General features: G+C 44.4%; 1 protein-coding gene across 4 annotated transcripts in view; it reads right to left on the reverse strand.

The window, feature by feature from the left end:
* Positions 1–13,695, reverse strand: part of b3gat1b (beta-1,3-glucuronyltransferase 1 (glucuronosyltransferase P) b) — a 57,992-nt gene that overhangs the window by 14,459 nt on the left and 29,838 nt on the right. For 3 of the 4 annotated variants that reach the window (XM_085469470.1, XM_085469469.1, XM_085469472.1), the window contains exon 2: positions 10,715–10,815. The gene's annotated coding sequence lies outside the window, so the exon portion shown is untranslated. Of the gene's footprint in view, positions 1–10,709; positions 10,816–13,695 lie in introns of all 4 variants that reach the window. The other variant, XM_085469471.1, reaches the window with a different exon arrangement.

Below are 13,695 nucleotides of genomic sequence, written 5' to 3' on the forward strand. Positions count from 1 at the left end.
GCACCCGGAGGCTGTACGCTAAGCGGAAGGAAGGGGGCCGGGGACTGGTGAGTGTCAGCACCACAGTCCAGGATGAGACAACGAACATCCAAGAATACATTGGGAAGATGGCCCCAACTGACCGAGTGCTCAGTGAATACCTCAGGCAGCAGAAACCCAAGAAAGAGGAGGGAGATGAGGAACCATCATGGAAGGACAGGCCCCTGCACGGTATGTACCACCGGCAGATAGAGGAGGTGGCTGATATCCAGAAATCCTACCAGTGGCTGGACAAAGCTGGACTGAAAGACAGCACAGAGGCACTAATCATGGCAGCACAAGAACAAGCTCTGAGTACAAGATCCATAGAGGCTGGGGTCTATCACACCAGGCAAGACCCCAGGTGCAGGCTGTGTAAAGATGCCCCAGAGACAATCCAGCACATAACAGCAGGGTTCAAGATGCTAGCAGGCAAGGCATACATGGAACGCCATAACCAAGTGGCCGGCATAGTGTACAGGAACATCTGTGCCGAGTATAACCTGGAAGTCCCGAGGTCAAAATGGGAGATGCCCCCAAGGGTGGTGGAGAATGACCGAGCTAAGATCCTGTGGGACTTCCAGATACAGACGGACAAAATGGTGGTGGCTAACCAACCGGACATAGTGGTGGTAGACAAACAGAAGAAGACGGCCGTAGTGATCGATGTAGCGGTTCCGAATGACAGCAATATCAGGAAGAAGGAACACGAGAAGCTGGAGAAATACCAAGGACTCAGAGAAGAGCTCGAGAGGATGTGGAGGGTGAAGGTAACGGTGGTCCCCGTGGTAATCGGAGCACTAGGTGCGGTGACTCCCAAGCTAGGCGAGTGGCTCCAGCAGATCCCGGGAATAACATCGGAGATCTCTGTCCAGAAGAGCGCAGTCCTGGGAACAGCTAAGATACTGCGCAGGACCCTCAAGCTCCCAGGCCTCTGGTAGAGGACCCGAGCTTGAAGGATAAACCGCCCACAGGGGCGTGCTGGGTGTTTTATATATATAGATAGATATATATTTGTATAGTTTAAAAGTGAGCTGACTTAAGCCTTCTTTCCATCATAGCAGTTATTACCATGTTAATGAAGACCATCTTGGACGAGACTGTGGTTTGGGCAAGGACTCAGTAAGGACCAGAGCCAGCATCCCCAAAAGCAGTGATAACTGAGTGTTATGAAGAGTTTGAAAATTGTTTTGAATATATAACTGGTAGGCTTACAATGACCTTGGTCAGGTGGTCAAGGATCTCCTTGTATGAGGCAGAGATAGAATAGAATAGAATACTGTAGCATAGAATTCAACTTTATTGTCATTGCATCCGTCACAAGTACAAGGCAACGAAATGCAGTTTGCATCCATCCAGAAGTGCTTTAGCCAATATAGATATATTACAAAATATATATTAGCAATAATATAGGTATATAGATATATTACAGAAATGGGTCTGTTATAGGGCAGCACGGTGGCATGGTGGTTAGCACTGTTGCCGCACAGCAAGAAGGTCCTGAGTTCAATTCCATCATCAGGCCGGGGTCTTTCTGTGTGGAGTTTGCATGTTCTCCCCGTGTTTGCGTGGGTTCCCTCCGGGTACTCCGGCTTCCTCCCACCGTCCAAAGACATGCAGCTTGTGGGGATAGGTTAATTGGAAAATCCAAATTGCCATTAAGTTTGAATGTGCGAGTGAATGTGAGTGCGAATGGTTGTCTGTCCCTGTGTGTTGGCCCTGCGACAGACTGGCGACCTGTCCAGGGTGTACCCCGCCTCTCGCCCTATGACAGCTGGGATAGGCTCCAGCGCCCCCCCCCCCGCGGCCCTGAAAAGGCTAAGCGGAAGCGAATGGATGGATGGATGGAGGGTCTGTTATAGGTATGAGGGTACAAAAATGGGTCTACTATGGGTATGTTACAATGTACACGGTATGAATGTATGTTATGAATATGCTATAAGTATGTACAGGCTGTAGTGGGTATACAAGCTATCTGCAGGCTATAAACAGGATATAAATATGAAACTATACAGAAATATGAAATATAAAGCTATACAGAAATATGCATGTTATAAACAGTTATAAACAGTTGTAGAATTATAATTATCGTATTGTACACAATGATTATTTACACAGAATTATACAGTAGTGCAGTTAAGATAAGTGAAATATGTGGCTAATTTCTACAGAGGCTATAAAAAGTGCTAGTGGTTGTGGGTGTGTGTATGTTCATTCCATTATTTTGACATGGGTCAGATGTCAGGTGGCAGAGTTCAGGAGTCTGACAGCTGTGGGGAAGAAGCTGTTCCGGTACCTGGTGGTCTTAGTCTGGAGGCTCCTGTAGCGCCTCCCAGAGGGCAGGAGGGTGAAGAGTCCATGTGATGGGTGACTGGGGTCTTTGATGATTTTCCCAGCCCTTTTCAGACACCGCCTACTGTAGATGTCATTTATGGCAGGAAGTGGAGCTCCGGTGATGCGCTGGGCAGTTTTCACGACCCTCTGCAACGCCTTCCGGTCCGAGACAGAGCAGTTCCCAGACTGTTATACAGTTGGCCAGGATGCTCTCGATGGTGCAGCGATAGAAGTTCACCAGGATGTCTGAGGACAGGTGGTTCTTCCTCAGAGTCCTCAGGAAGAAGAGGCACTGGTGAGCCTTCTTGACCAGCTTAGAGCAGTTGGTCGTCCAGATGAGATGTGAACTCCCAGGAACTTGAAGCTGCTCACACGCTCCATAGCCGTCCCTTTAATGTAGATGGGTGGATGTGGGTCAGCATTCCTCCTGTAGTCCACGATGAGCTCCTTGGTCTTCTCTGTGTTGAGCAGCAGGTTGTTTGTGTCGCACCACTCAGCCAGATGATCCACCTCCTCCCATCGTTGTCACTGATGAGGCCAATCACCGTGGTGTCATCTGCAAACTTAATGATGATGTTGGAACCATCAGCAGGTCTGCAGTCATGGGTGAAGAGGGAGTAGAGGAAAGGGCTCATCACACAGCCTTGTGGTACACCGGTGTTCATTGTGATTGTAGATGAGCAGCGGTTATCCAGCTGGACATGTTGGGGGCGGTTGGTCAGGAAGTCCAGTAACCATTTGCACATGAGGGAACTGATGCCCAGGTCTGTCAGTTTCCTGATGAGTTGTGAGGGGAGGATTGTATTGAATGCTGAACTGAAGTCTATAAACAGCATTCTGGCGCAGGTGTTGTTGTTGTTGTCCAGGTGTGAGAGGACAGAGTGCAGTGCGATGGAGAGCCTCTGTGCTCCTGTTCTGACTGTATGTGAATTGGTGGGGGTCCAGGGTGGGGGGGGGGGGGGGGGGGGGAGACAGGATTTGAAGTGTGCTAGGACCAGCTGCTCTAAGCACTTTGTAATGATGGGGGTGAGTGCTACTGGGCGGTAGTCGTTGAGGCTTGGTGGGTTGGAGTTTTTGGGTATCGGGACGATGGAGGTGGATTTGAAGCAGGGCGGTATCTCAGCGTGGGTCAAGGACAGATTGAATATGTCTGTCAGGACTCCTGCAAGCTCCCCAGAACACGCTCTGAGAACACGCCCGGGGATGCCATCAGGACCTGCAGCCTTGTGGACATTAATCCTGCTCAGCACCGCTCCTACATCGGTGGGGGAGAGAATCAGTGGGTGGTGGTCCGGCGTCACATCTGCTTTGGTTGTAGTTGTTGGATTCCCTCGCTCAAAACGAGCATAAAAGTTGTTGAGCTCGTTGAGGAAGGAGACATCAGAGGATGCGGGGGAGGGTTTGGTGGTCCTGTAGTCTGTAATGGTCTGGAGTCCTTGCCACATGCGTCGGGGGTTGTAGTTGGAGAAGTGTTCTTCTACCTTCTTTTTGTAATGGTGTTTGGCTTTTTTTATACCCCTTTTTAGCTTAGCCCTGGCTGTACTGTAGGCGTGTGCATCTCCTGACCTAAAGGCGGTGTTGCGGGCCTTTAGGAGGAGACGAACATCCCGGTTCATCCAAGGCCTCTGGTTGGAGTACATGGTGATCCGTTTCTGGGTGGTGACACTGTCTGTAGTTTTGGAGATGTAATCCAGTACAGATGAGGCATACTGGTCCAAGTCTGTGTGGGTGAACGTATTCCAGTCTGTGTTTTTGAATCTGTCCTGGAGCACTGCGTCTGTCCCCTCTGGCCACACTTTAATTGTCCTCACAGCAGGTTTCACACGTTGGATGAGTGGTGAATACCGAGGTGTGAGGAACAGGGAGAGATGGTCCGATTGTCCAATGTGGGGGAGGGGTGTTGCTTTGTAGGCTCCAGCCAGGTTGGAATACACATGGTCTAAAGTCTTGTCTCCTCTGGTGTGGCAGGAGACATGTTGGTGGAATCTGGGGAGGACTGTCTTTAAGTTGGTGTGGTTGAAGTCGCCAGCAACAATAAAAGCAGCCTCGGGGTGTTTATTCTGGTGTTTGTTAATGGCTGCAGAAAGTTCTTTCATGGCCAGCCTAGCATTAGCATCAGGGGGATATGCACTGCAGTGAGTATGATAGAGGTGAGTTCTCTGGGGAGATAATAAGGTCTGCATTTGACCATTAAAAACACTGCATTAGGTGAGCAGTGACTCTCAGTGGTAGTAGAGTTCATGCACCAAGCATTGTTAATATAAATGCACAAACCTCCACCTCTGGTCTTGCCGGAGTCATCTGCTAGCCTGTCGGCTTGGTGTGTGTAGCGTCCTGCTAACTCAATAGCATTGTCCGGACAGCTTTTGTTCAACCATGTTTCAGTGAAAAACATGACATTTGAGTCCATAATCCGTCTGTTGCAAGGTTATTATCGTTAACGAAAACTAACGAAATAACGAAAACTAGAAGTGAAAAAACATTTTCGTTAACGGAAATAAAAATAAAAACAAAAAAAGGAAAACTAACTAAAACTGTAATGAGTGTTCACAAAACTAACTAAAATTAACTGAATTTATAGCAAAAATGTGTTTAGTTTTCGTAGATGTGTGCGTGTCATACAATAGTCGAGGGTGAAAATGAAGTTTAGTTTCCAGATTTTTTTTCCTTGTTGTGTCTCATTATGCCAGCAGGTGGCAGTACGTTAGTCGAGTCGTCTGTGTTGCTGCTCCGTCCACGCGCAGAATCATGTCAGGAAAAGTCGGGAGAAAGTGCCAGAGTCCAATTTGGGATTACTTTGAATATGACTGTGTTTTTTTGGGGGCAGCACGGTGGCACGGTGGTTAGCACTGTTGCCGCACAGCAAGAAGGTCCTGAGTTCAATTCCACCATCAGGCCGGGGTCTTTCTGTGTGGAGTTTGCATGTTCTCCCCGTGTTTGTGTGGGTTCTCTCCGGGTACTCTGGCTTCCTCCCACCGTCCAAAGACATGCAGCTTGTGGGGATAGGTTAATTGGATAATCCAAATAGGCACTAGGTGTGAATGTGCGAGTGAATGTGAGTGTGAATGGTTGTCTGTCCTTATGTGTTAGCCCTGCGACAGACTGGCGACCTGTCCAGGGTGTACCCCGCCTTTCGCCCTATGACAGCTGGGATAGGCTCCAGCGCCCCCCGCGACCCTGAAAAGGATAAGCGGAAGCGAATGGATGGATGGATGACTGTGTTTTGGATAAAGCAAGTGTCTTGTAGTGGAAAGAGACAAATTATGAGGGACATTTCTAAAGGGGAAAAAAATCCCATAAACCTTAAAGTGCACTTGAAAAGCTCACACAAGAAGGCTAACCTAGCTTACCTTGAGAAGGTAAGGGAGCGCACTCAAACCTCATCCCCAGAAAACAGAAGCTAACCCCAGGCAAGGCAGCGTGATGCATCCCGAGACAACAGGACGGGGATATCTACATAACTGTGTGAGTCAATTGCCTTCAAAAGGTTTATCAATTCACTTGAACCAAAATTACGAACACCCGGTGCTGCAAGAGTTAATAGTCTCATTGGGGCCAAGATATAAATTTTATATTTGCCTGGTATCAATGGTTGTTCATCTGCCTTTATTTATTTATTTAAAGAACCCATAGGTGGGAATGTGAGTTGTCTGTCTCTGCGTGTTAGCCCTGCGACAGACAGGCGACCTGTCCAGAGTGCAGGGTATGGTAGCTTGAATAGCAACATACCCAAGGATAAGCAGAAGAGCATGACTGATATGATGAAACTGGGATTTTGTTGCACTTAATTATTGCAAACACAACTAAAACTATAACTGAAACTAAGGATTTTCAAAAAAATAAAAACTAAACTAAACTAGCAAACAATTGGTAAAAACTAATTAAAACTGATATAAAATTGAAAATCTGAAGTCAAAACTAAATAAAAATAAAAACTAATGAAAATTGCAAAACTATTAAAACCCTGGTCTGTTGTTGGTGATAGAGAGCCGTATCTCATCCATTTTGTTTGCCAGAGAACGGACATTGGCGAGGAAAATGCTGGGTAAAGGCAGCCGGTGTGGTGGTAGCTTTAGCCTAGCCTGTAGCCCTCCGTACTCATACAGAAAAAATGTTGGGAAAAGCGATCAGGAGAAATTCGGGACAATGAAAAAAGTTGAAGTTTGAGAGAAACTGAATGAGGAAGCAACCTGGCCATACCTAGTGGTAAACAGAGGATATGAAGGGGAAGCATGATGACATTTTAAAGCTGTTGGTAATGGGCTCGAGAGGGCTCAGGAGTAACTTTCTGTTGACATACAATATGGACAGGGGGTGCCCTGACTGGTTACTTCTTACTTCTTTGGAGAATGTGAGGCAAACATTTGAAGATTAAGTGAAGGTCATTGATGTAGAGGTGATGATCTGAAATTTGTAATTTGGTCAAATTACAAAGATGAAGAGAAGTTGAAGGGAGCTTCTGATACTGGAGTTTTTCAATGAGTAGTGATAGCTGAGGTAACGTGGAGAAATAAGCAAGGGGAATCTGTGAGAGATTTTGAAGAAGAAATGCAACTAAGGTAAGATTTTATTGTGGGGCTTTTGATAGAAAGGGTTTGATGTGTATTTGAGGAAAAAACTACGCAATGTAATGATCTTGAAGGACGGAAAGAGTAGGTTGAAACAGGAACGAAAGGAATGAAATGAATTCCAAGAGGTTCAGTCAGTGGGCAAAGTGCTGTGAGTAAGGCTGTTAATGATGGCTTCCTGAGATTAAGCTAATGACCTCTGCAAAGCTAGGGTTTAAATCTTAAATATTATGGGTGAATATTAAAGTACTTGGATTGTGTCTAATTCTGCATGTGGGGCAAGGATCTGTCTGGAGAAAGAGACAACAAGAGACGGCCTGGAACATCATCTGCTCTGAGTAAGAATTGGTGGGTGACCGACAGCCACGTAAAGTAATGCATGAAGGACATGATAGATGGGGAGTTGCTTCAGCCTTTGCTATTCAAATTCAAAATTCAAATTTTATTTGTCACGTACACAGTCATACACAGTACGATATGCAGTGAAATGCTTAGACAACTGCTCGTGACCTAAAGAAAAAAAAAGGAAAAGGCTATGAATAAGATAGGAAATAAATATGAAAAATTAAAAAGGGTAAATTTAACTAGGAAGGAATAAAATATAAATTAAGGTTAAAAATGAAATAACTGTACAACACAAATTAGAATGAAGGGTAAATTTAACTGGGAAAGAATAAGAAAATATATAAATTAAAGTTGAAAATAAAATAACTGTACAACAAAATACACAATACACAGTATAGAACTATATAAGAATGTATGAAGAAATATAAATAAATATATATATATATACACAATAACAGCAGCTGTACAAGTATTAACTGGAAATGAAGAATATAGTGACCAGTGTTGTGCAATCCACATTATGTCTTGTGCAGTGCAAATATGCTTAAAGTGATTTAAGTGATGAATGGTAAATGGTAAATGGCCTGTATTTGTATAGCGCTTTTCTAGTCCCTAAGGACCCCAAAGCGCTTTACACAACCTGTCATCCACCCATTCATACACACATTCACACACTGGTGATGGCAAGCTACAATGTAGCCACAGCCACCCTGGGGCGCACTGACAGAGGACAGATGAAGTGAAGACAATGTCCAGAATGTCCAGTGTGTGTGTGTAAGAACTCTATGTGTGGGTCAGTACTGTGTGGTGGTGTGATTGAGAGACCGTATCGCCTGCGGGAAGAAGCTCCTCCTCAGTCTCTCTGTGTTGGTCTTCAGGGAGCGGAATCGCTTTCCTGACCTCAACAGAGAGAACAGTCTGTTGTTGGGATGGCTGAGGTCCTTCACCATCTTCCTGGCCTTGGTCCAGCACCGCCTGCTGTAGATTGAGTGCAGGTCAGGGAGCTCGGAGCGGATGGTGCGCTTAGCTGACCGCACAACCCTCTGTAGAGCTCGTCTGTACTGCATGGTGCTGTTCCCGAACCAGGTTAAGATGTTTCCCGTCAGGATGCTCTCTATGGTGCACGAGTAAAAGTTCCTGAGCACCTTGGAGGGCAGTTGGAAGTCTCTCAAGCGTCTGAGGTGGTAGAGACGCTGTCGGGCCTTTTTCACCACGGTGTTGATGTGACAGGACCATGACAGGTCCTGCGTGATGTGAACTCCGAGGTATTTGAAGCTGTCCACTCTCTCCACTGGGCACTCGTTGATGACAGGGGTCTGGTAGTTCCTCTCCTGCTTAGTGCTGAAGTCCACTATCAGCTCCTTTGTCTTACTGACGTTTAGAAGGAGGTTGTTCCTCTGGCACCAGTTCTCCAGATTCCTAATCTCCTTCAGGTAGGCCGTCTCGTTGTTATCAGAGATCATGTTTAGTGAATAAGGATTAATCTTTCTGCTGCTGTTTGGTGCAAGAGTGAGCAAGTCAAAAGTTTTTGGGGGGTTTAATGTCACTGAGTTTCTCCAAGGGCATAGAAGCCTGAAACCAAATAGTGTTGAGGGTCATGCCAGGACACTACAGGGATGTCCAAGGGCCTTCTGTTTTGTCTTCTGACAAGAGATTGCTTAATTAAGTGAAAACTGACATCAGGGTGGTTAACCCTTGCGCTGGAGGTGATGTGGGAGGAGATAAATCCAGGCTGATAAAAACTCGAAAATCATCAGATGGACCAGATATGATTTGATATACCTTTATTAGTCCCACAAGGGGAAATTTCATAAATTAGATATGGCAACATCTGGTTGTTGTCTTGTTGGTAATTATCCAGCACAAGGCTTTGGAAAGACAGCTGAACATTTTGGGGCTGCTGTCTTTCCAAATGTAAGCCCAACTCTAAAATAGCAAACTGCCTTCCATTTGATTCTAAAGAGGAACCTGAATTCAGGGTGGATTGGCAGGACTTTGAAGGCGCTTGTAATTTTGACTAGCGTGACCTACGATTATTTGCATTTCAGGGAAAAGTCATCTCTAGGAATTAAGCTATTATTGTTTGGGATGAGTCTGATATCTATAATGATTTTTTTCTGGAATATTTTTTTGGTTGCAGTGCCTAATAAACTGTTGAGAAAAGGCGATTAAGGAAAGGCCTAATCATGAATCCCTCGTAAACGTCTTTCATGAAAAACCTTTTATTGAAAAATTGATGAAATATGGTTTAGATAATTTTTTAAGGCTTCTTTCGTTGGTTGAATACTAATAGTAAGTCGTAATTGCTTAGTGGGAATGTGTGGGCAGGCTGGGCAGAAATGGCCACTGGAATGAAGGTAGCAACACTTTGACACTGAGCATCCAAAGTTGTTGAAATTACTGCAAATTGTGCAGTCTCCGAAGTGCATGGTGGATGTAACATTCTGATCTATACTTTGTTGCAGTAGCATGCTATCTTGCTAGCATGCTAACAATATGGGTTCAGGAGTTTTGGGAGGGCACTTGGAGCTAAGTGGGCTTTTGAGTAGGATAATGGAAGCTGTAGTTGGATGGAGGACTGAAAAACTGGAATCTGGGTGTCAGATATGGTAGCAGAGGAAAGCTGTAATGGAGGAATGGTTAAGAATGGAACTGATATTGTGGGGCCAACAGCATAGACTGAATTAGAGGTAAGAGGCAGCTGCATGTAATGGTAGATAGCATTTTGGCAGCTTGGTGGAGGGGAGAAGGAATCTTTTTCTGTTAACTAAACTTGCTTCAGGTTGCTTATGAAGCTGCAAGGCATGCTCTGCTTTTGCCTCTACCTGGAAGAGGATCAGTTTTATTTGTTGTTTGGAACGAGAGTTTTGAGATGCTAAGAATATCTGGAAGAGTTTTGCCTTGTTATTGGAGTTAAAGCTAATAACTCTCTCTTTTAGAGCCAGGCTATGGGACAGTCGAAAATTCTTGATGGCTAATTATTTTCAGGATAATGGAGAAATTTCTGAACCCAACACTGAGATGAACTTGAGTTTCAGGAGAGTTTTATATAGTGAATCATATATATATATATATATATATATATATATATATATATATATATATATATATTTTATAATTTTGCATGAATTAGTCTGATAATGGAAATACTTGAAGAGTATTCTAACTACAAGTCAGGCAAATTTATCTGTAGGAAGACTCAAATGTATACCTTGTGTACCTTGTATGAAAGCTACTTAACTATTATAATGGGTCACAATACTGTGGTTTAGGATTGAACCCATTAGTTTAGAGTCAGTTATTTGTGTGTGTGGTACAGGAATAAATAGGGATGAATGTTGTAGGAATGGATGTTGTATACGTAAATATACAACAACAAATAATGCATGTATGTTGTATAATTATGGATGAATGGAGTCCATAAATGCAAATGCAAATTCTTACCTTACCTATGTTTACAGCTAACAGACATGACCATTCCAACAACAGATGCTGCTCCACTCCGTATGCATAAACTTGAGGACCAGCAGTTCAGTGATGTTATTTAACTCTAGAAAGAAGAAAACATACAGAGGGTTTAGATTCAACTGATGGCACAACAGAAAATTAATGAGACAAAAGATCTGTTAAAGAGCATTCTTGGTCAAATGTCCTGCATGATCAGCATTTCAAGTCTTTAATTAAAATGATGCGATCTCTAATAAAACTAAAGCTGCTCTCAGACATCAATGCCAGAAAATGATGGGAAGATCAGGGTTTAGACATTGTTCAAAAGTCTCACAGCTAACAGGACAAGGGTTCATGTGTCCAGCATATATGATGTCGGACACTCGTTGTGAATTCTCCTGCTCTGTTCTCAAATGAGGTCATCCAGACACTATACTGACTTTCTAGTAGGGAACCCTCAGAGAACCTGTTAAATGTGTTAAAATGAAAGTATTTAATGACCTGAACTGACTGCATTTGATGCATAAAGCAAATGCATGTCGAATATCACCTAGAAAGGTTTGGGCTGCATTGCATATGTGATTATATTTTATAATTGGCTCCCTCTAGACTTCCATATGTGAACCAAATGTTTACCATCCCGCTTAAAATAAGATAAATCACTTTTTCATTAGCATTTTTTGTGTGCTTTTGGTGAGATTCATTAACAGAAGTGATTTATGTTTGAGGACTAGTCCATATGGATGATTGCAAAAACAAATGCTTTATAGAAGACTTTCATCATGTGTACTTGGGTGTTTTAACTGTTTTCTGCAGTCTAGGCCCCACAGCTTTCAATCTACACAGATATCCTGACAATACAGCCATCCACTCTGTATGCTTTCATTTTCCTCTTCTCTTTAGGCCTCTCTTCATGAGGCATATCCTCTGCTGGTTAATCACAAGTCTTTAGACATCATTAATCCTTGATTAAAGAAGATCAATCCCAGTCTGAGATCAAAGGTTATGCCAGCTAATTAACACATCAGAACAGGACTAATACGGTCATGTTTGAACAGCATGTCATTGATACAGACAAGCTAATTTTCTATACACATCAAGCTGAAAAGCAATGACTCCACCTCACCACCATTTTGCAGCCCTATTTGAAGCCTAATTAAGCTCATGGTTGAGAATAGCCACAGATGTGAAATGATATAACATAAAGGTGTCAGCCTAGCAGTGACAAAAGGTTTAATCGCCATCACATGGCTGTTTGCCCTTTTGTGGTAAATGGACTGGTTCTTATATAGCGCTTTTCTACTCTGTCTGAGCACTCAAAGCACTTTATACAACTAATTCATTCACACAATCACTTCTAAGCTTAAGTGCTAAGTATCTAACATTCATACACATCCACACTCCGATGGATGCATCGGAGAGCAACATGGGGTTAGTATCTTGCCCAAGGATATTTGGCATGCAGCCTGGGATCGAACCGCCGACCTTCTGGTTAGTGGCTGATCTGCTCTGCCACCTGAGCTACAGCCACCCCACAGCCACCCCCTTTCAGCCCTTTCAGCTTCAGCAGCATGGTTTAGATGGAGATTCTGAGGCTTACCATGCACTGGAGATCTCCCCTAAAAAAGACTGCACTTTTGGAGGAGAGAATGAAACAAATGGAGCTTGATAATCTCTGTCAAGAGTTTGAAGAGGACTCAGGCTGATTTGGAATATCAGCAACGTTAGACCCAGGTGAGAGAAGCTCAATGAATGCAGGAGGAGGCACCACAGGGCAGGGAGACCTTAACTAAGCGCTTTGACAGGAGTCACCGTTTAAAGGAAGCAGAGAAAGAGTTGGAAAGAGCCAAACCTCTTACTTCTCTCCTCAAGTCAGAGAGGAGCGATATCTCACCAGAAATGCCACAATTTTCACAGACAGCTTCCGTACGCTAGCTTCACCCTCCCAAATAAGGACAGGGCATGCTCAAATTGCTATGAGTGTCCCCCAGTTTACCATAATGTTCCTACCAATACTGCTAAATGGGAACATCTGTCCCAACACCTGCCGCTGGGCCACTGGCATTATTCATGAGAGGTACCCCTGCGGCCTCTGTACAACACCCACTGGGTCCTGAAGTTATTTCTCCAGGGAGGTCAGCTGTGGCTGCATCTTCAGCTACTCGGTCACCTGGCTTGGCAAGGCAAATCGACTCTGGACCTTTGGTTTCCATCTCCACATCCGCGAGCATAGCACCAGTCCCACCGGTGGCTCAGTCTGTTCAGTTCAGTTCAGGCCAGCCTTCAATCATCCCTACTCTTCAAACACTGCCGGTTAATGCTGTCTATCCCTCCATACTAGTCATATTCCATCCGCTGGACCAGAACTTCTAATTGCTTCTGTTTATGGCATTCCCAGACCTACATTACCGGTATTTGAAAGTGGAAGGGAGAGTGATTTTGCTCTACTCAAGATGGCATTGGACGACCTGCTGAGTAGTCACACCCACCTTGGTGAGCAGTATAAAAATCAGGTGTTTCTTAGCCAGGCATTTAAAACTCCCTAGTGCTTTACAAATGGCAAACACAACTTGAACTTCCGGCTTGAGTCAACGCTGGTGCATCTGGCTGTCGCTACTCACCGGTACATTTTCGATTATTTGGATTATTTGGATTCAGATTTGAATGAAAAGGGACATTCACACTCAGGCCAGATCAATCTCTGCCAGATATTGATTTGTAACAATTTTCCTGAACGTCTGCTATTTCAGCTGAATGTGCTCTGACATCTTATTCCCAGTGAGCTGCACTAGCTTAACTGTTTGAGCTATTTTAGACTACCCATTCATCGCTCCGGCCAGCACGGCTCCTTTTCCTCCACATCGTCCAAGATGTGGGCGAAGATGTTTTTGAGCTGGTCGGCACTATTGTGGATTCTCCTGATGCTCGTCTGGCTCCTATGGCTGGACTGCTCCGCTATACGGCCACTGAGCTCCTGCGCCTT

This window comes from Copadichromis virginalis, linkage group LG10, assembly GCF_057382275.1.
Source record: "Copadichromis virginalis isolate Kocher_CV1m ecotype Utaka linkage group LG10, C_Virginalis_male_GT1.1, whole genome shotgun sequence".
Classification (NCBI taxonomy): Eukaryota; Metazoa; Chordata; class Actinopteri; order Cichliformes; family Cichlidae; genus Copadichromis; species Copadichromis virginalis.